The sequence below is a fragment of the Solea solea genome, chromosome 1, assembly GCF_958295425.1.
Source record: "Solea solea chromosome 1, fSolSol10.1, whole genome shotgun sequence".
Taxonomy (NCBI): Eukaryota; Metazoa; Chordata; class Actinopteri; order Pleuronectiformes; family Soleidae; genus Solea; species Solea solea.
This window is the reverse complement of record NC_081134.1, coordinates 45,166,093-45,189,980: the sequence shown is the minus strand read 5'-3', so window position 1 is coordinate 45,189,980 and position 23,888 is coordinate 45,166,093. Positions and strand designations below refer to the sequence as shown.

Here is a 23,888-nt window from a genome sequence, read left to right as displayed (position 1 = left end):
GAAGCTCCATGGTCAGAAACACCGGTACACACACACTCTCATAAATTAGACCAATAGTAGCACACAGTTCCTCAGTAGATTTAGAGGTTTCACTCACGATGCATTAATCAAGCGATAAAGTCAAGCCAGCGAGTGAATTTTCTGCAGCGTCATCCGTTGGCTAAGCCAACGACACACCTCCTACCCAATCCCATCCTATGACGTGGTGCAGGAGGGATTGCGAGGCCCTCACACTGCCACCGGCATCACTCACTTTAATGGGAGTGGGGCACGTGGGCTTTAACAAGACTTTTTACTCATCAAGCCAACCGACATTACATAACCATAAAACAACATGGTCCACAAATCACCATCCGACATGTGACAAATAGAAGGGTGGGGTTTGTTGTATGGCTCACAACACTAGGTCTGACAGAACCCGTTTGTTCTTCAGTCAGAAGAGAGCCGCCGATAAAACTGGAGGTCTCTTCACCACATGGGAAACTGCAAATGCAGCTCTAGAACTGCAACTAAGCCTTCTCCCTGCTGCTCACTCATCTGCATCATTTTCCAGAGAGTCTGTGCCATACCTGGAATAAGTCCACTGACCAGGGGCGTCTGTGGTTGAACTGTACTAGTCTGCTGTTCCAGAGAGGGAGGCAGGCAGGCGGGCAGGCTCCGCTATGCCTGACATGGAACACCCTCACGGGGGGAATGACTGAGTAATGGTTGGGTAACTTGATCCAGAGCTGGGAGGGAGCAGGATCAACCCTGACGCCTAAATCACTGCTGTGGGAGGGAGATACACAAATGTGTTTGAAGGAAAGACAGACGCGCAGATGAATGAGCGGCTGAAGAGACGGTGGGTGGGACGAGCAGGGAAAATAACAGCAGGTGGGGGAGGAGCGAGATTTGGGAAATAGCCAAATGATGGGATGAAAGTGAATGCCTCACTGTTGCCTTTCATGCACATGCCATACCCACCGCTGGGGTGGGAGAGACCTCAGAGGAGTGATGTAGCGTGGGTTTAGGTTTCAAATCCACAAGCCCATCTCAGACAGAACAAACACACGTAGGCCCAACGTGACCTACATGAGGGAAAACATGATTTTCCCTCAGACTAATTGAGAATTTCTGGCTGGTAAACGTAAATAAATGCATCACTCTCCACTCGGCCAAAATCATTTCACCACAAAAGAAGTAGTACCCACTAGGATCCAGCAGAGGGCGCTTGTAAGGTTTCCTACCATATCATATGACAGTGAATGTGCACACGAGGGACAAAATGCAGCTGCTGCCCAGGGTGCGATAGAGATCCTGTTTGGGGACCTGCACAAATCGACTTTGGCAAAGGCAGCAGATGCATGCCTACAAAAGGAAACTCCTCTCCCTTTTTGGAAACACTTTATTCATTCATTCATTCATTTATTCAGTGTCCACTGCTTTATCCTCCACATGGTGGTGGTGGGAGCAGGTGGAGCCAATCCCAGCTGATAGGCCGAGATGTGGGGAACACCCTGAACAGGTCGCAGGGCCTAAATAATATATTACATGGTTTCACTTATTTTATGGAAAAAACTTACTGCCACTTAGTGTAGATTCAAGAACCAAATGATTTATTGTCATATTGACAGTAAGACAACACGTTTGTGTGCGTAATGAAATTCTTTCTTGCTGTCCACACAAAGAGTTAGAAGTCAAAAGAAATAGATAAATAGTAAAAGTAATAAAATAACACACAAAAAAGGCAGTATAACTGACATACCTAAGTAGACGTGCTAAAGAAACTTAATGTGCAAAATTAAAGTACGGGTCATGAGGTAGGTCAGGGATGTCAAACTCATTTTGGTCCGGGGGCCGTAGACGACCTAATTTGATCTCACGGGGGCCGGACCAGAAAACTCATAGCATAATTACACAGAAGTAACAATAAGTCCAAATTTCAGTGCAGAGAAACACAGGTATTTTGTAAAAATCTTTATATTTAACGAACTAAACAAAATATATTATGACCAAGCTGAGACTTCTTAAGAAAAGTAAGTGCAATTGCAACACTATGCCTCAGTTTAACATGTATTTGTGTGGATTGGGCATCACAATTGATCACAGTGATTGTACAATGGCGCAAAACATTTAGTCAGGAATGTGGAACTTAAAATCATAGTCTTGCATGTTAACATCAATCAAACCCAGATATAGAAATTATTTCAACTCCACTGCCTACATCTGGGAAGTAATTCTGGACAAATAAATTGACTCCACACACCTAAAATCTTCAGTAGCAGATTTATAACATTAAGAAAGTAAAGTTGTCACCTCCCTTGTTAATGAATAAAATGTATACATAAGAAAACTACATGCATAACAAATAATATTCCCCTCAACCAAACTCGTTTGTTGTAAATCTGTTGACTAACACTGTGATCCATTTTTAACGACTTGCAGCACAATGCCTCCTGATGCAAAATACGAATGAAAATTGTCCAGTTGAGCGACATCCGTAATATGAGTGATTGAGCAGCTGAACTAGGCTTGTTCAGCAAGGCAACATAAGAATAATATACCGGTATGGCAATGTTGTCTCAACTTCATATCTCTTTCAAAAATATACCAGTGTAACTCTTACTACCAGTGTATCGCCCAGCCCTAATAAAAGCATGATCACATAAGGTTAAATGTCAAATCTCACAACTACCAGCCAGTAACAGTGACCACACACGTCTAATGCTGTGCTATGCTCTTGTGATGTTACCTCATGAAGAAAAAATGGTTCGCTAGAAGTGGAACACAGCCAGGAACAATGGACGCTCAAAGGAATGGCCTTATATAATAATAATAATAATAATATGCCTTTGCCGCCTGTAAATCCAGTAAAACTCTGTCATTAGGCTTCACATGTAATTTTCTTTAACCTTTCTTGGAAACAAAAGCTGCGCAATAACCACAATTTAGTAGAGAAAGAAATATTGGCCAGACTATTACCAAACCACATCCTCCTTTTTCCATCCACAATATGGTCTCCATTCATTATTCAGACTGGAGATGCATTTTCCTTGTCCTTCAAACCTCCACTACAGGATGTGTATTAGCTGCTTAAGATTTTGATACAACTAAAGAAAAATTCTACATTAGAAACATCCAATGGTTTTATTCAATTAAATGAAATGTTGATTGAACAGGGTGAGTTACTTTATTTTAGTTGTAATTTCATTCAGTTTTGTATAGCCTACCATTGTTAAACTCATGAAGCAATAATTGAAAGTATATTTATGTACAAAGACTGGTGATTGGTAGTGCTGTCTGATATTAGGAAAACGTCCAATATGTTTGTTATTTTCTGTCCATAATGGAGTTTAAAAATGACAATGAGCTGGTTTCTTTACCTACAATCTGCCTTATCCAACATTTACCATGATAATCATTTACATTAGTAAACAAAGCAGCCACTTAGTAACTAAGTTAAAGGGACGTGCTTTCGAAAACACAGTGCTTCACTTTTTCCACATTTTGTTATGTTACAGCCTTATTCCAAAATGTATTTATTTAATTTTTTTTAAAAGGTGAACAAAGTTAGTTAGTTTGCTCAAAATAAAGTGTCACAGTGTCAAACACAGTTTAAGCACAAAGCCAGTGTGTGGCTGTAAGGACGAGGAATAAGGTTGTTGAATATTGAAATGAAAATATGACATTGTGGTACATAACTTTTAAATATCAACAAACAAATGTCCACTTCATTCAAACCATTGTCAAAAACAATGCTGAATAAAGCCATCAACACCAATCTATTTCTCAGTATAGTGTTTAAATTAGGGATGCACCGAAATGAGAATTTCAATTTAATCCAATTGAGTTGTTCTGGCTGGGACTGTGTGTATTTATCTCACTAAAGTCAAGGCACTGCAATTATAGTATATTATATTATAGCTAGATTATATAGATTAATATTCATGCTTCAAAGAATAAATCAATTAAGAATCTATCTAATCTAACATCCAAGTAATGATCTTTATGACGAGGATTGAGTACAGTCGCATTGAAGTGCAGGGGATCCGAGTAGATCTTAGTGAAATGTGTCGACAGACTCTTAAGAGCGCACTTTTCATTGTTTTCACTCCGTGATTCATCTCAACCTCTTTGCGTAGAAGATGCTTCAGTGCTGCAATTAGGGGAATAACGTCTCTTTAGTTAACTGCACAGGGGGCACGAAGAGAGAGAATGTTCTCTGGTGTGAAGTGAATGTCGCGGGGAGTTCATAATCTGCGTTGTATGCTGCCAAGTTTCGCTTTTGCGCAGAGAATTTCCAAGATTTAATATGTGGGTTAATCTCCAACAACTACCAGGGAAACCTCTATATTTAACAGAGGAGTCTGTTACTGTAAATTGGAGTGGTGTATTTAGGGACAGTGCCGGCGATCGCAAGCGGCATCACAGACCGGAGACGTGTGGACGGAAATCAAGCTGAACATTGCCGAATTGTAGATCAGTTAAAACTACTTTACAGTCCTAATCTCCAACAACTACAGAAGTCTGGTTTGAAGTCACTTGTGTGTGTGTGTCGCGTATAAATCACCACAGTTTCACTTAGCCTTGCAGTGATGACTCCGCCCACGCCAAGTAGGTACTTTTTGGTAGTGGAGATGCAACCTAATCGTGCCGTGTCGTGCCGAGGCGAGGTGAGGCAAGTAGAGCCGGTGGAAATACGCCATAAGCGGGAATAGACAGGCGTGTGTTGGCCGCAGTCTTTGCATGTGTCATCACAACATCCTGTTTTGGTTGTTTTGTTTCGGTGTTTCAGCCGAAAACACCTTTTTTGGCCATTTTCAGCCGATATATTTTGGCTGCTTAATTTTCGGTGCATCTCTGGTTTATATCTCATTGTATGTCAGCACAGATGGAAACATGATGAAAACAGCACCAAAGAATCACCCATGGCAAGTTTCATGAGGGAATTCTACTGCTCAATATTGAGAATATATGCAATTTACAATCTTTTAACACATCTTGTCAAAATAGCCCCAGAACTACAGCATATGGTTATTCAAGAGTATTTTCTCAAACCAGGTCAGGTCAGACCGAGAAAATGTTTCATATTTCATTAACCAAATCAAATAGTCACTAATCAATAGCGTTTGGCCAATGTTAAAACAGTAATATCTTCTTATATAATAAAAATGTGTGTATGTGTGGGTTACGCCCAGATAATGCATCGGCATAACTAATGGTCTTGCTATGCTTGTGTGTTGTGTTTGTGGGTGTATGGGTAATGCCCAGTCCAAAATCAGGATTTCACCAGGTTTTCCGTGTGTGCATGCGCTACAGTAACATGATCTTGGTTATGATCTAGCGGAAATGTTAGACAAGCATCAAAGTTTCCTCTGCCTCCTTTCACCCTCCACATCTCACCACATGTGAAACCACAATGGAACTGCAGCAGCCAGAGAAAAAGCTCAACTCATTTGCATGGCATGTGTTTACACTGGATGCCAGAGTAGTAGACATACTAGCCCCTTACTCATATTCCAGTGTTTCCCCGACCATTATATAAGGGGGGGGCGCCCTTTTCACTGCTGCTGTGATGGGGGGGGGGGGCAGTGGCTCTCTGTGAAGTCAGCACTTAAAATATTGCTTCACATTTGTTGAACAGATGCAGACACAATCGAGGGTCATTGTTCTCATTGGGATATGCATATTCAACTTTTTTCCCGCCATCTATTTTTGTAAAATTCTGCCACACCGCCAACGTCTTTGAGGAGGGCTGACTGTAGCCTACAATGAAAAGCTCAAAATTAAATAAAACCGCTGGACGTTCTTTAGTGGGTTGGGCTAATCCAAAACAGTGAAAACAAGGGGGGTGTTCACGCTGTTAAACACACTGTTACCTGCAAAACAGGGGTGCTCTGAAAACACCCCCGTTAGCACTTGGTACTTTCTTCCTCATTAAATTATTCATAGACTGTATGAAATTAACACAAACAATCAGAATTTTAGTGGAGCCAGAACGTATCGACGTTGTTATCCAATCTTCCAAACCACTTTGGGAGGTGGTCAGAGACGCGTCGTGACCACCTTGATAAGAAGTGCAAATGCAATGAGTCTCGCATGCGTCTCCGCTCCACCCACAACAATGTGAGTGGAAATTCATTGGTGGCTCAAAGTACACCTAACTTGAAAGTGGCGACAAATCTGCACAGTCTCATACACTGGGCGGCTGACTATGTGTTGCTAAAAACATTTGCAGTTTAAACCCCAAGTGTGACGCCCTGCAGCTGTGACAGAGGGGAAAACACAGTGTTGTGGTTAAAAATGGTCTGTATCTATATAGCGCTTTTCTCGTCTTAATGACCACTCAAAGCTGCTTTACGTTCCAGTTACCCATTCACTCACACTTTCATACAAGAATCAAACCCACAGCCCTTGATCTGAAAGATGACTCACACATCTCTACATGCATCATGAGGACATAGACGACAAAAACAACTCTGTAAACACAACATAAAATGAATTATTTTGTCATATGGAGCAAACAAACCAGAAAATATTCACATTTGAGAAGCTAAATAATCTCTGAAACTTGTTTAAATTCTTTAAAAAATAATACTCAGATTAATTAGAAATCAATTAATGATCAATTATCCAAATAATCATTGCAGCCCTACGTGATATATCATAAACATAACATAACCACACATAACCAGGCTCCTCATTCCTTCCTTCTACGTGCAATACTTTATACACTGTACACAAGTGCAATATACTTGCTGTAAATATCAAGTCCATACTGTGTATATTCTGCTAACTGTCTATAATGTACATTCTACATTCTATTTTTAACTAATTTTTTATAGTCTAAGTGTTTATCTTTTTATATTGTAATTGTCTTTTTTGGTAATGCATGTTTATCATTTATTATCTTTATTTTTACTGTCTTGCTGCTGTAAAAATGACAAATAAAGGACTATCTTATCTTAAACTAAATAGTCTTGCAATGAATAGAGTATCATCATCACCATGGACACAATTGTATTGTAGTGTAGTCATGTGTTCTCCTTATTGGTGCTATGAAAATGGCCACCCTGGCTCCAACCAAAGACAAGACCACACAGTTATGAAAAAGAGGAGTAAACACATCCACACAAGTGCACGACCAGCAGTGAACATGTTCAGCAGAAGAGCTGAGGACAGATGTTGCATACACTACAGTGTGTGTGTGTGTGTGTGTGTGTTTGCACACATATTAGGTCGTGTTTATGTGTGCACACAGACCGCGGGAAAGCCTACAGTAACGTAGTGCGGGGGGTTAGCGACACACTTGCTGTGCATTGGCTACACTGCATCAGGCTGAGTGCTGCATGTGCACTCTTCGCTCCTGTGTGGACACACTGTGACACATTTGACGCTGATATTCATGCTGTGTACACAACAGACAGGCTAACGTAATAACACTGCAAACGAGCCCCGTGTGGCGACGGTTTTCCGGGTGTAAAAGCGACTGACTGGGCGGAAATGTGAAATCAATTGTAAGCATGTCTCACCTGGATCCCCAGGTATGTGGGGGGGAGCGCCTTCACTCTACAGAAAGGATCGCTTTTCGCAAACACCCTGCAAAACCATCGATCCTCATGATCGCTTCTCTCCAGCCATTTTGAGCCAAACCGTCATTTTGATCCAGCGGGGGGAGCACAGCTTTCACGGACTATAAATAAGTCAGTCAGAGCTGTGCATTTGTCGCCGTATGTGCAGGACGTGTATTAAAGACACTAGTATTGCCTTATTGTTTTATTTTACTAAACAATATCTTTTCTTTCCAAAGCAGCGGGGAAGTGATATCACGTAGTCCCGAACTTCCTGTACCCTCTGTTTGGCACGAAATGGTATGGCTCAACACATTCCGAGGACTTGTGTGTTGTGAGTGCAGCCAATGAGAACAGCGGCTGTGAGTGACCTGTAACAACAGCAGCGGCACACACAGCTGACATGGCGACATATCAAAGGGCAAGAGATGACTTCAACACACTGTAACACAATCAAGCAACTGTAACAAACATCACCTACTTACACACACTTTCATCACACCAGGCTACATCCATTTGTATTCAGTTTAGATTTTTAAACAGAATTAAAAAAGGCCTTCCAGAAAAGTCATTTGAAAACAAAGCTGCGTTCATTTTAGTTTGAAAACTCCAGACACTGCAGGAGTCAGAGCTGCACAAAAGGACCTCAACCAGCATGGTTGATATATCTATTTTCCATATGGTACTGTATATTTTAATAAAAATAAGTTACAGTTCATCAATTAAGTTAACATTGAAAATGTGAAAATAATAACAATACATATATATGCATTATTCAAAGTATTTTACATGTTCATTTATCAACACTCTGTATAGGTGGTGGTAATGAGGCTTAAGCACTTTAACTAAAATTAGTTTTGTGGGAAAAAAGTCTGTATATATCGGTATCAGTGACCTTTTTCTAAATTAAGACACTATGACCCTTTAAATACTCAGATTACATTAGTATTAGAATTACAATATAAACACATAGAAGCTGCTATAAAAGAAACTGATCCAAATGAATAAATAAGAGCTTCCACAGTCTGGCAACCTCCAACTTTCAGTAAAGTCTGGTCTTATCATTACGTAGCAGACAAACTGATAACAAACACCACAGCTAATGCTGCTACTTCAACGTCAATAACAAACAAGCTACAAGTCGCTAAACAATAAACCACCACATCAAACTTGTGCCGCACAGGCTGAGATAAATATCAGGAGAAACACCAGACAGTTGGATATTTCACAACTGTGTAACCAAACGAGGCTAACCAATGACGTTAGACTTATCATTACTAACGAGCTAACGTTAGCCCAAATCCTTCACCACAGAAACACAACATACACTGCCTGGTGCTCATGCTACTGTTACCAACAGGTCTGTAGGTAAAGGTTAAGGTAAAAAAAAAAAGAGAAATAAAGATATACTACATCATAACGAGTATTTACCTGTTGAGTAGAAAAGTGGAATCGAGTTAGCTTCTCCAATGTCAGCGCTTGTTTTGTTGTGTGCTCGGTCTGAGTCCCTTTTTTCACGGACCTTCTCTTCGTTTGTTTCCGATGGCTTTTTTGTTCTTCCAGCACATTAAGTTGTTGGAATGGTGGAATGGGCCGTTTCTGACAAAAAACATCCATCTCCGCCATCGAGCTTCCTTGAACTTCCTTGAGAAATTTGGTGGTGGAATAATTGGTGAAGATGTGTAAGTCCCTTGTTTTGCAAAGTGAAAGTTGGGTTGTGCCAGAGTGGGGTGAACGTATTCAGTGCCCATGATGACTCCCATGATGAGGCTGTCAGAGCTCTAGCGATAGTGATGTTACAGATGTGAAATGCGTTGCTTGACTGTGGGAGGAAGGGAAGGTCTGCAATTGAGGTGTTATGTCATTGATTTTGTTCCAATTCCAGCCAGGGGTAATTGTGGTTATGCTTATGTAGCCTTTTGACTAAATGCCGTAATTGATTTGCAAGGAAGTAATGAAGGCCATTTGGTGCCTTGAATCCTCTATGTATTTTTTTTATTTTTTTTATTTCCAATAGAATTGTGTTCTTCTAGAAAATTGTAGATAATCGGGGGTAAGGTGTTCATTTTGACTGCAGCAATTCTTCCGATGTGCGTGAGCGGGAGTTTGGTCCAGCGTTTATAGTCGTCTTTAATTTTCATTAGGAAGGGTGTGGAATTAAGGTTAAACTGCTCAGACAGCCCGGGAGAATATTTCTCTCAGATATGAAGATACGACAGGTTCTTATGTTCGGTCCAAACTATAAATGGCTGTTTAGCTCCCACCAAACAATGTCTCCCACCTGTAAAGCAGCTCCCACAGCCAACAGTTCACGGTTACCAATGCTGTAGGTTAATTCTGCAGAAGTCGACTTACGGGAGATGAAGGTGCATGGATGAATCTTCGGTTCCTCCGGGTTCCTCTGCGACAGCATGGCACCAATGCCACTGTCTGAGGCGTCAAACTCCACCACAAACTGGAGCGGGGGATCAGGATGGGTCAGGACTGGAGCAGTGGTGAAGAGATGTTTGAGGGTGTTGAAGGCAGCCTCCGCCTCCTTGCTATATTCCCGGATAAACCAGCGATAAAAATTGGCGAACCCAAAAAACTACTACAACTGCCAACGGGGGCCAATTAATGACAGCTTAAATGTTTTAGGGTCAGGTTTTAATCTACCCTCAGCTAGAATGTATCCCAGAAAGGTAACTGAGGGTTAATGAAACTCACATTTCTCTGCTTTTACATTAGTTTGTTTTCAAGCAGTCACTGTAAAACTAGACGTACATGATGGTCCTTCCAGGTTCCAGGTAAATTGGGTAGGGCATCACCAGGTATTCGGAGTGGCCAAGTAGAGTGGTAGGCATTTCTTGGGTCCAGTTTGGAGAAGATGGCGGCTTTGCACAGGGGCTCGTACGATGGGTCAGTGAGCGGGAGAGTCTACAGGGTCGCAGAGTCTTGTCCTTCTTGAAAACAAAGAATAAGAATCCCACCCCGAGAGGAGAGGACGAGGGTTTAATAAGGCCGGTAGCCAAAGATTCAGAAACAGATTTGTCATGGCCTTTCTTTTTGGACGTGAGATATTGATAAGAAAAAAAACTGTAGTTGGAAATTGTAAGCAAGGTTTTTTGTTTATGCTTCAGGCAGCTTTATGAATCAAAATGAACTACTTATTAATAATTGGAGTGCTTTAATGACACAGTTTACACCCATGGTTGTTCAAAGAAGCACATGCAAATTGACACACACCCTTTTGGCTGGTGTTTCACACTGTGCTCTTGGTGCAATGAAGCATGGTGTTGTTAGCTTTGCGATTTGAGTCACCTGGGGCTACACATGTCCTGTTCTGTTAACTGCTGTCACAGTGTGTGGCGTATAGTTTGTGGCAGGTGGCCATGCTCTCAGTGAGTATTGTGTGTGTGTGTGTGTGAGAATGACAGACAGATGGACAGACATAACAAGATTGCCCATCATTTTCTCTGTCCCTGTCACACACACACACACACACACAGACTGAGAGCCAGCAGCAGCGACAGTAGCCAATTGACAACAAAGACATTTTATCTGGATCTTCACTTCAGATGTTTGTCACTGCTGCTTTTCTGAAAAGCTGTTCTATGCTGATAGTGCTTAGTGGGTACTATCAATATCGCTCATCTCACAAAACAGGATATGAAAGAAAGCTGCTTTTTCCCCCTGAAACCCTTGATGAAACACTACTCAGCGATCTTCAGGTATGACTGTTAAACATACGTTTACAGCTGTGAACCACATGAGCTTTTTATCTAACAACACATTGAGATCTTATGGACAGAAATAGTTGTGATGTCCCTACTTTGTGATCAATACAGGGATCTTTAGCTGAGGGCCAAATAGAATTAAGAATTGCTTTAGGATAATGACTTATCGACCTACACTCAGTAAAGCGTTTCAGGCTGTTGCAGGTTAATTCCCATCTATGAAGGTGTAAAGGCAGCCAGTTGGAATCAAAGTAATTCTCTCCAGTATGCAACTTCTTTTCTCCATACCACACAGGCATTCTAAGCTACTGCAATATAATTTATGACCTCTTTTTTGGAAGCTAAGACATTTGAGAGTATCTGCGCCATCAAAGAAATTGAGAAACCTTGGCAAAAGCTGTGCATACAGAAGTAACATTTAACAACTGCAAGGCTATAGAATCAATTATTTTCTCCACTGACAGGAACCTAAATGCCCAAAAGTCCTCAATGACATGTGAGTTACAGCAAGATCAGGCTATAGAGCAACATGCCTGACACTCCGTATGTTTACATGACATGAGAAAAAAAATCAATTAGACGACTGTGTTCAACTCACAGTAGACTTTTGAAATACATGCAGATATGTTCCTAAAATGGTTCTAAATCCTCAAAATACCTCAAAACACACCCAGATGAAAAAACACAACAATATGGTAACCTGGAAACACTGTTCAACCAAAGTCCTTGATTTTTACTTCACTCCCACGGAGAACTATTGTTTTTAGTGGCTCTGTGTGTCTGTTTGTGTTTCCGCACTTGCACTTGCCAATATGACCAACAGAGGCCGACAGAGGCTTGTTGCGTGAATGGGGCAGAGTCTGCCATCTCTGTTTGTCTTGTTAATGTTGCATCTCTTGGAACTAACCCCCGTACTTCTGTGGGAGCACTTTTACTGCTCCCACGGTTCAAGTGCTGAAAACAACCAAATGTGTGCTTTAGCTCTATTTCAGTGATGAATTGCATCTACATATATCACAGGATGCCAACAGATCATTGCCTTTCCTGCACAATGCATACAGACTGGAGTGCAAATCCAGAATCTGTAAAAGGCAGATGTTGTCTGAAGTGTGACACAACTCATAAGAATGTCAAATTATGACATCTAACATTCATCACCATGTTCACTACTATTTATGTAATACCTGATATGAGCATTGGCACTATGTAACTTCTGGTTTTGGGTCCATGTCACAAAAAAGAACTTTACTTAAGGCATATGTCTCTAATATCTTGGAAAACAATTATGAAAAAAATCATATTTGCATGAAATGCTATAACAGTCTACTGTACCTGGTCTGTAGACATGGTTGTTTGTACATTAGAAGCCCTTCTTCAGGGTTCAGCGGTGTCACAGGCTTGTCAACAAATACACACTAACCCATGGACAGCAAATCCTACATTGTATTACTTTTGCTTGAAAGGGGAAGATTTACACTACTCTGAAGAAATGATATCAAAAATGTTAAAACTATGTGCAGCTTGGAATACTGTAGTATATGGGGATGCAGTCATTGTTGCCTTCTTGTTTCATCATCTTGTTAAGTATGTTCAACAAATGTTCCAGATTGTTACACTTGAATTTGGTCTATGGTTTTCCTGCCTGACTTTATTACATTCCCTCTGTAATATTGTGATATTTTCCTTGAATGGTTTCTTGTTCATCCTCAGCAGATGGCAAAGACTCTGACATCATGTCTCCTTTTCTCCTCCACTCTCTTTTCCTGAATTCTAATATGCTGTTCATATCTCTCCATGAGAGTTGGTTCTCCATGAACCAATTCTGGGGACACTAGGTCATCAGATTTGGCACAGATTATTGAACAATAGAAAGGGTTAACAGATCAAACCAAAGACTTAGTATTCTGGTTGGAAAAGTGAAGCCAAGGAAGGAGTTTGGAAGTAGCATGAAAACACTAGGGGGTTATTTGTTGTTGTGGTTGTAAAAAGAACTTAGTTTGAGACTATGGGGAAATTAGCGTGATTCTCACTTGATTAATGAATGCTATCTTCAGGAGTTAATGGTCTCAATCTCTATTTTCAGGTCTTCCTTAATAGCACATTAGGTGAGAGGTAACCAGTGTGATTGACAGCTAGTATTGTACAATACCTGGTTGCTAGTTTTGTCTATTTTCAATGACAGGTTATGGGTCGAACCCCACGTTGCCATCGCGTTATCAGCAACTTGCTATGAGGAGGTCAGCCAGGACAGACACAGTATCTAGCATCAGTTCTCAGGCAAGCGCACCACTACTGCTGCTGGACTAACAACCTTTCCACTGAAGGGACATGAACATCCAATAGTAACACCCCTCTCCATTCTTGGGGCTCTGTGGCAGCTAGCATCTTCCTCTTTTCCCATTGCCTCTTTGTCTCCTTCTCTTCTTCTAACGTCTCCTGAGATTGGCAACCTTCTGCCACTTACCACATTTCCCTAAGGCTTGGAAGCGAGTCTCAAGGAGGTGCAGAACTCTAGTTCTCTTTCAGGTTCCTTCAATGACATTCTGCTAAAAGGATATTATGGAATTATTGATCAATAAAATAAGAATATCATGCCTTCCCCAGCTGACTTATCAAATGAAGCCTACGTGGTGCTACTCTTTTAAACAAGGTACTTTTTGTGCATTCCCTCTGTGAATACAAGTCATTTACCTTTCTCATTGTGCAAGACATCGAGGTGTTTTGATGTTTGGAGATGGAAATGCTTTGACTTTTACATTATTTTCTAAATTATGTACGTGTCCACTGTCAAGTTGAAAACTGCTGCTCCCGTGAGAGATGTTTCAAGCGTACCTTTTTGCCGTTGGCGTAGAATACATTACCTCCTTATTAGAGGGATTGCCTGGAATGCACTCATATGCAACCTTATGGAAATATTAAATGAAGAGGCTGCACACCTCACTGGACACACTGAATAAGCATGAGCAAGCTGTTGGTGATTCAAAATGCAGCGGTTGGGCTGATTGTTGTTTTTGACCCACTGTCGACGTGATCCATCATTTTAGCTTTAGTTTAAACTCTTTTCATGCAGACATACCTACATGTACGTTTTGTTCTTTGATTTAAAATAACTGCATTGCAACAAAGATGAAATGAGTCTCTGTATTATCAGCAGATGGCCAGATTGCCTAAGGTCTAATTTGCTTAATCATAAAAGCCATATGTCGCTGTGTGTTCCAGGTATTACTCATGTTGTTGGCACCTACATCTCCACACCGTCACATGATGGGGTCCCCATTTTGTAAATGATTACATTTCAAGGTGAAGACATATAGTACGGTAAGGATGGGGTAGAACAGGTTAGGTTAGGTTAGGTTAAGGTTAGGTTAGGTTAGGTTAGGTGAAAATACAGCACTCTGGTGAGTGGTCCGAGGGCATGGGCTCAAGGGGACGTTCAGTTGATCTATGTTTTTATTTTTGCTGTAATAGGCCAGTAATAGATATGATTAAGGTTAGAGTAAGTCTACAGAAAATGAATGTAAGTCAATGTAATGTCCTCTTAAGTCATGGAAAGCAGACATTGTGTGTGTGTGTGTGTGTGTGTGTGTGTGTGTGTGTGTGTGTTTGTGTCACCATTTTGGAAAAATGTTCAAAATGACTGAGATTTAAATGCCCATGTCTGTGCAGAAAATATGACGCCCTATAAAGCCAGTTTTTGTGGTAATTAAAAAAAATTAAATAATTATTTTATTTGGAAATAAAAAATATATACAAATCAAAGTGTCTGTGGCACTCGCAGTCTGCTCATCTAACACTCAGCAAGTAAGAAAACAGGTATATTTCCAAACATGTTCAAAGATTCCTTTAAATAACTAATCCAATTGACATGTGGGATGAAAGTGGAAAAATAGAGCTGACTGAAATATATGCAAACTTTAATCTTGTTGGGTTTCCTGCTTGTGTTTTTATAAGTATGTGTCTCTCAGAATGTATACTTTAAGTATGTTTTCAAACAGCTTAGCTTCCTCCTGACGTATGTGTAGCTCTTGTTCATACTAAGCCACAAAGTCAAGGCACTCTCACACGCTCCAAGATGTAAAACATGAAAATGAAACACTAATGTGGCAGCCCATGGCCAAGCGGAAAGGAAACTTGACTGCTATCCGGAGGGTTGGCAGTTTAAGTCCCCACCAGGTCAAAAAAAGGGGGTGCTGCTCAGTTGCTGCCCGCTGCTCCTAATTCTAGGAAGGTTTCTAGTAGAGGATGGTTAAATGCAGAGAAGGGATTTCCCCTGCAGGACTGATAAAGGACTCATTTATTTATGTGTCCAGAAGACACATCGGGTTCTGATGTGCGATGCACATCATACGTGTTGCTAATAGTGACTTCTGGAGCACACTTGGTATAAAGCTTTGGGGCAAATACTGAAGAGGGGGTTAAGGTTGAAAACTGGTAGGTCACAGAGCACGTGTACAAAAAGCATCTGAGCAGCATTTTAACCATTTTTATCCATGGTTTTTCAGCTCAGGCCTCAAGGCAATTGCCCACACTGCCTCCACCTGCAGCTAAGAAGTCAAAATGCCCACATACAGTATATGTTATCTGCCAGGTTAGATCCTAACGACGGATTTGGCATGTTAACTAGGTTGTGTATGAATTTCAAGGCCCACGTAGCGAGATTTATTCCATATGATAAACATGATCCTGTCTTTTTAAATACTGCCAGAAAAAGCCTTAGAAGAATTTTATTTAACCAAATCCTGTAATGCATCAATGCTAATTTCCGTAATGTAAATACAACAATCCCACTTGATTTTTTAAGAAAAACCTTTCTACATCAGACCACTAAATGTGCCCACTAGTGAGTGGGTTCTCCACTTCCTGAACGCTTCTGTACAAAAACTAAATGAGGACTATCTCTATGTTTATCTCCAGAGTCTTGTGGCTATTTTGTCACTGGAATTTCATGTTGGGGCTCCCTTCTAACTCCTTAAATACTGTTTATTACTGGCCCGTCATCCTCGCTTAGGTATGTGTGGCCACAGTTGGACCTTGAAGTGACCAAATGGACACTGAGCTGTGAAATTACAATAAACCATGAGCCTAAGGCCCATGTAAGTCCTTCCTTAATGAAAACTGTTTCACTGCTCTTCCTGCTTGGAGCACTGGAGACAATCAAGGGCTCAATATGGAGAGGTTGAGTAAAGGGGCATGGTAGTAATTGGCTGGCACTCTGGATGTTCATTTCCAGAGCTCCCCTGCTATTCGTGTGCAGAGAGTAACGTTAGGATATTCCAGTCATGTGTGGGAAAAGAGTAGGTGTGTGTTATACATATTCATCCAGTGAAAACAGCAGCAGCCTATCACAGACTGAAAGATAAGGACATGCACAAGCACACACCACCCACATACCATTCACTTTCATACGACACAGTTTAAGATTTAGTTTTCTTGTGATCAAAAAATATTTGTTTTGTGGCATTGTAGTGGACCGGTTTGTGACACCGTGGACCGGTTTGTGACACCGTGGACCGGTTTGTGACACTGTGGACTGGTTTGTGACACTGTGGACTGGTTTGTGACACCGGCGCTGACCGTCGTCTGAAGAAGTTTGAGAAACACTGCTCTACATGCATGTCCATGCACACTGCTTCTGCCACTCTACCACTGTGGCCAAACAATAGAGAAAAGGTTTAACTTTAACACCAACAACCACAGTGGGTAGTTTCAATTTCTTTGTTTAAGACTCACATTATTGGAATGGCACAACCCTCGACACAAGTTAAAATAGAACATTTTTGGCTTAAACCTTTAGCCATTAGGATGTTAAAACTGATTACACCAATGAATAATATTTAAATTAGACACATCAATGTGTTTCTATGTGTCCTACAAGCCTTGCTTTAGTCTGTTATTCTCTTACGAGATGTAATTCCCATTGGAAAATGCTGATGCTGACTTTTTCTTGGAAAACCAACAGTTGAATAACTTCACTGCCAAGGTATTATTATTATTATTATTATTATTATTGTTGTTGTTAATATTATTATTAGTATTAGTATTATTGGTATTATTATCATAATACCACAGACTGTTTTCAGCTGTGAAAAAAGATGGCTCCAAAAATAATGCCTTGAATTTAAATGTTGTTGCCGCCACAAGGATAAATGAACAGTAAAATGCAACAGGCGCTCCAATAAATACAGTATAAATTTAAAGTGGGCTCTGCAGAGGACGCCTGTCTCCTTTTAACAGTCACAAGTACAGAGAGAAGAGTGGAGCAGGCGGAGGTTCTGTGTGCATGCATGTGTGAGCGTAGGTCCACATACACAAATCTTCTCAGCCAAAACAAGTATATATCTTGGCGAGCAGTGTAGACAGGCAAAGTTACGTTCACTCACAGGTCAGGAGATCTCAGCCCCATGGCCACCCACCCCTGTGGAATCATGGGAGTGGGGGTGGGATTGTGTTTGTTTGTGTAACTCTGCCTCACCCCCTCTGTATCATCTCCCCCCAAATCCTCCCTGAGCCCCTTTGTCTCCTGCTGACTTTTGACTTGAAAAAATTATTTTAATTTGGCTGAAAGTGATGATGATGATACTTACAATAATTCTACTTGTCGGAAATTACACTGGCATGTAAACTAAGAATTGAACCCTCAACCTTCCGGCTGTAAGACTAACACTGATCCACTGGGGTGTGATGTTCAGCTGTAACATGCAGTAAATGTTGCTAAATTTTACAAACTGTACCTTAAAAGATAACATTAAATATATTACATTACGTTACTAACTCTTCTTGGCTCGGATCCTGCTTATTTATGCACTTTTCTTCAGAGAACCAAACGTTCCAATGACATTTGTTTACCTGTCTGCTCCCCGTGTTCGGACCGAAATGGGAAAGAAAGCTTTCAGTTTTTCTGCCTTCTCTGCTTAGAATTACTGAACTAAAATGATCAACATTTATTTCACAAAAGATCAAGAACGGGAATCCATTGAAAATTGCCCGTGTTCCTAAATTGATACTGCGACCATAACTCGTGCACTTTATTTGTCTATTTACTTGCACTTTTATATTTCGATGTTTGTTTTGGAACTGTTTTCTCCTGCCTTTCTTGGTCACGTCACCCTTGTGAAAGAGGTCTTCATCTCAATGGGTCTTAAAGGTTACATAAAATAACAAAGGGCAACAAAAGAAAGATTTGTCAATAAGACAAAACCAGACTTACTGTACACATACAGGACGACTGGAGCATTGTGAACCAGAGGGACTGAAATAGTGGAGAAAGCTGGGGATCACAGACTGCATGGAGCAAAAAGAACCGGGCAAAGACACACGGAAACATCAGAAGCTTCAAAAGGAGAACAATCAAGGAGTGAGGGGGAGGAGGCCACCCGGGCACGAGGGGAGTGCACATCAGCCTAGGACATGGAGAATATGAGCTAGGAGCATTTGCTCCACACTCACACTCACTCACTCTCTCACACACACTCTGTTCTATTTTTCTATAGTATGTCCTTGGTTCTGATTTAAATGGATTATTTCAATAAAAGTTATTCTACCTACACCATGGATCTTTATTTATTTTAAACATTCTGACTGCTTGGTATAGCCTACAGCACCTGGCCTCTCCCTCTCCAATATCTAACTAATCTATGTTTTTTCTAATGAATAAGAGAAAGTTTAAAGCGTGCTCTTGTCCTATCCACAACAATGCTTTTCTACCTAAGTTAAATCAGTATTTATTTATATATACATAAAAAAAAATACTCTCTGGTTATGTTGCGCAGATACTTTATACCACAGCAAATGTGAGGAAGATCTGAGTGAGCATTTTCAAATTATGGGCTTTTTTGTCACCTCACCTCTATCTGGACTGGACTAATTTAGCTCTTTTTCAGATATTAGGTTAGGTCTAAAGAATAGCCCAAAAAAAAACTTATTTCCCACAAGAATAAAGTTCCACAACCATCCATTTCATTAATGGACATATATGGGATATGAAAAAACATGGTTGGATTTTGTTGGGTAGAGGTATCTCGAAAACTAAAGCCTTTTTTGATGACTTGCTGCTCGTCTAGTACTTACTGTTGTCATTATTTTCATGGACAATAATATATAAAATCCTGTGACAGCAAAATGTTGTATTTTACAACAGTTTTGATTATTAGCATAACAGTATATCAGTGGATGGAAAATCAATGTTTGATTTGATTTAGGGAAATCAGGCAAAAACAACATGATTCCTGTAACAACACATATAAACTAATAGCCACGGTCAATTAAATGATCATTTTAACCTGTAATGACGTTATTATACTTTTCAGCTTACTGTATTCACTATCGTTGGTTTTGAAAAGAAATATGCACAGGTTGCAAAATTGATTTTAATACAGTCTCTCCACTGTTACAACCGTCCCAGTGTATAGGGACAGTTGTAACATGTGTAAAATATACATAATGAATCAATCATATAGTCAAAATGTAAAATATTACTTATCAGTCATGTTATTGTGACTATTAATTTCATGTTTTTAAGTAATTACATGTTTTTAAGAAGTTTACCTTTTTCTCATATACATGACAAAAAAGAAGTGAAAATGATTAGAATACATTTTATTTGATGGCACTCAAGGTCGCCTTACATCAAGTAAAAAACAATCAATAAGCATTATTATTATTAGTTTTTAAAATATACATATATAAAATAAAATAAATGAAACCCAGTATCACCAACAATGTTTTCATCTTATGCGATAGTTTGACACTTCTATTCTATTTTAAGCTTACAAAACAGTGATTCTAATAATACTAATATCCAAAAAAGTACATCAGACAGGAAAGTAATTTTTTTACTTTTGTTGCTAACACCATCAGGAAGTTTCAAATGTGTCTCTCTCTTTAGCAGGAATGCAGGAATGCTAAAGACAGTGAGTGTCATCACAACTTAGAGTGATGACACTCACTGAGCATGTGCACAGTGAGTGTCATCCCTCTAAGTTGTTTCTGATTGGACGAATTCAAGGTGATTACAACCGTCCCGTGTTACAACTGACCGAGTGGAATACTGTAGCTTGTTGGAGAAAACCAAGAGATTAACATCTAGTCCTCAAAACATGTCCATGTTGCATGTAGGACTCATGTAAGACTCATGTAGGACTCATGTAAGACTCATGTAGGACTCATGTAGGACTCATGTAGGACTCGTGTAGGACTCGTGCATTTATGCATTTAACTACTGTTGAATATGTGAGCTTGACCCTGAAACACAGGCATGGGAACATTCTCAGACTTCCATTAAGAAATATTTATTTGCTAAAAGCCACTAGTGTTCTAAGAAGCAAACATTTAAACATGAAAACCTTTTTCTCCTTCACCATCTCACAGGTTGTTTTGTGTGTGTGTGTGTGTGTGTGTGTGTGTGTGTGTGTGTGTGTGTGTGTGTGTGTGTGTGTGTGTGTGTGTGCGTGAGAGCTGCTTCCCCTCCTGGCTGAAATTGATCTTTTCTCTTCTTCGTATCAATTGCACTGTGGGCTCCACCTGAGCACTTATAGTGTGTGTGTGTGTATTCATAACAGCCTTGACTGCAGCTGAACAGTGTGCAGTGCTGGTGATAGTGCTGTGTGGGGGTTGGTGGTCTGTGGAGGGGGAGGGTGGTAGGAGGTGGACCTCACATTTAGCTGCTGTCTCTTGGGAGAGATTAAGCAGTTTAGTGTTTGCTGTGTCTCTCTCTCTATCACTGCCGCCGCCGCTGCCTCTCACCTCTTTTCTTCTTCTCTGTTTGGAGCAGGGTACAGTGTTTCATACCTTTTTTTTCGTCGCTACACTTTCTGTTCCTCTCCTCTGCTCTCATTTCCTCTCTGTTTGAAAAATTGCCTGATTGCCTGTTTTCTTGCCATCCATCCACCCTGCTGACATGCTGAGCATTCCCCCCTTTCAGTTTCAGTTTTACGACCTTTGGCCCTTTTCTTTCTCTCTTGTCTGACCCACAGACATTCAGCTGATTCTCTGAGCTGTCAGCCCAGATGCCCCCATGTCCCACCCCTTCCCCAACTGCACACCAGACCAGGTCCTGCTCTCCCCAGTCGCCCACGATAGGCTGCTTCGGTTCGGCCACTGAGCTGATTCCCTGGTCCTGCGTGGAGCACCATGAAGCTCAACCTTTAATCTCCTAAACGATCCTGGACCTAAGAGGATCAATACTCATTTTCAGCGAGCAGCATGATCCCTTAATGTAGTGCAGGATGGCTGCTTATCCTCCTCCTCCTCACCCACCCTCCATCCATCCAATCCTCCAAGAGTTTTAAGTCCCCAAAGGAAGAGCAGGAGTCAGGCTTTCATTTTATGGCCCACTTTAGTTAAGGCAATATCGGGGTTTTATTGCTGATGTCATTATTCAGGTAACTTGCACCTGTATGTTGTCATCAGGGAGCCTTTATGATTTAGAAAAGGTGGATCTGTCTTTATTAGTTACAGTATTCTACTTAGTATGAGGTCGGAATTAGCAGTTAGCCACTAGGAGGCGACGATGGGGAAGTCAACAGCTAGATTTGTGTCTTTTTAAACAGCACAGTGCCATTGTTTTTTAATGATGTCCTGATTTAAAGAATCATAGATGATAAATGATGGCACATAACTTGGTTTAATCATCACCGAGTAATTAACAGCTGCATTGTCTAATAGGTGCCTGGTTGCAGATGAAGAATGAAAACTCTCATGTTTCTGGTCAGATTGCAAATTTCAAAGATTGACAAACAGGAGTTTCTTTGGCAACCAGAAGACTCCGCCCCCTTCTATATACAGTACACAGTCAAATGAAGCCTATCAAACAACTCAAGCCAGCAGCAAACTCTGTGTATTTCACGTTTACGAGCATATCAATTTGAATTTGCTCCACGACACACGTGTGATTGACCAGAGGAAAATAAATCCTCCCGTTTGAGTTCAGTTCTTCTTTAAAACACATCAGCGATGTTGTATCAGCAGTAGTCGTACAATTGTTATTCTTTTTCTCTTTCCACAGACGCTGAAAATGACTTCATGCTAATAGCGGCACGATCCAAGGAAAATGGGAAAGATTGGACTTTCCGTTGGATGACACGCATCCTATTTTTCCAGGCTCGTGTGTGTGTGTGTGTGTGTGTGTGTGTGCAGGGATTGTCGCTACAGCGTTAGACGAGCGTCTTTTCATTGATCTGTGCCAGTGCTGACTGTGTCTGCGGCCACCTGGAGCAAGTTTGGAGATGTTGTTTATGCTAAAGCTATTGCTCTCTGTCTGGGCAGTCTGCCCCGAGCTGGCCTGCTCTGCTGCTACTGAATTATTCACCCCAGAGATCTGCCCTTCTGTGTATACAAGAACTGTCACATGTGGCTGAATGATAAGCTGATTGTCAAGCAACGAGGAGTTTGTAAATACTTCACAGGCAAATTCAGATCCAATGTATAATGTGTGTGACGTACAACTGTGTGTTTGGTTAGATGGTGAAATCTTGGAAGTGTAAACCAAATTTGTGAAGAGTGAACTTCTGCTTGCTTTTTAAATCACTGCCAGTGATTGCGACATGTCATGGCCCCGTTAAATTGCCATGCTTGACACTACAGGACACCCAGCATGCAGCAAACCTGGGTTACACACAGTATATCTGCCAACAATGGACAGAACGATGACAACATCTCACATACCAGAGGTCCAGGCACCAGAAACCTTATATTCATCTGCTTTGAGAATAGCCACAGTCTCATAGCAACTGCTGCTCCTCTGACCTATAATTGCATGTCATGGGACCTGAAGCGTTATTCCTTTCTGCGCTGAGTTTATAAACTTAATCTTTACTGTCAGAAGATTTCACCTCAAACATGTGATCTCTGATTTCTATTTTCTCCTCACACAGATCCCACTGTGACACGTTGTGTGTGTGTTTGTAAGGGTGTGTGTACACTGAAGTTAAGACCTGATTGGATGCAGTCTGAACCTGCTGATTGTGCTGGCATGTCTGTGTCCTCTTCATCACCGCAGCAGTGAGCTCTACTCAGGAGAACAGCAGGGTCTTTCTTTAGGTGGAGGATTGAATCAGTGATGACAGTCTCATGACCTCTTCCTCTTTCGCTCTCTAACACACACACACACACACACACAGCTGCCCTACTGTGTTTCATGCACACGCACACCAGTAACAACACAACACAAGTTAACATGTAAACGACAGGTTTGCAGGTCATACAGAGGTAACAAAATGTCACACTGGAAGGAGCTTATTATATCATAATGGGACGGTGGGGTCACGGAATAATAATCAACCAGTTACATACATACATGTGTAAGAGGGAAAAGTCACAATTTCACTTCATTTTGTACAATTTCATATTGTGTTTCGTCTTTGGAGGAAAGACATCAAAAATAAATCTATTCATTTTTAATGTCGATGTGTTTAAATAAGTACTGACACGATTGCAGATGATGATGATGATGATGATGATATATACAGACAGTGCTGCGAGATGTTGTGTAAGTGCTCTGATGCTGTGATGATGCCTCTGTATAATACACCAATACAAGAAACCTGCTGTAAGTGGTGTTTAAGGATGTTTTGACAATTCAACTAAAGAGGCCGAGATGATGTGACTTGTTTGTCTCTGCAGGAGT

The 23,888-nt window shown here is 40.8% G+C and overlaps 1 protein-coding gene across 4 annotated transcripts in view; it reads right to left on the bottom strand.

Annotated features, from left to right (window-relative positions):
* znf438 (zinc finger protein 438) overlaps positions 1-7,730 on the bottom strand; it is a 33,559-nt gene extending 25,829 nt beyond the window's left edge. For 3 of the 4 annotated variants that reach the window (XM_058640087.1, XM_058640079.1, XM_058640093.1), the window contains exon 1: positions 7,512-7,729. The gene's annotated coding sequence lies outside the window, so the exon portion shown is untranslated. Of the gene's footprint in view, positions 1-7,511 lie in introns of all 4 variants that reach the window. The other variant, XM_058640102.1, reaches the window with a different exon arrangement.
* Between the last annotated feature and the right edge of the window lie 16,158 nt (positions 7,731-23,888).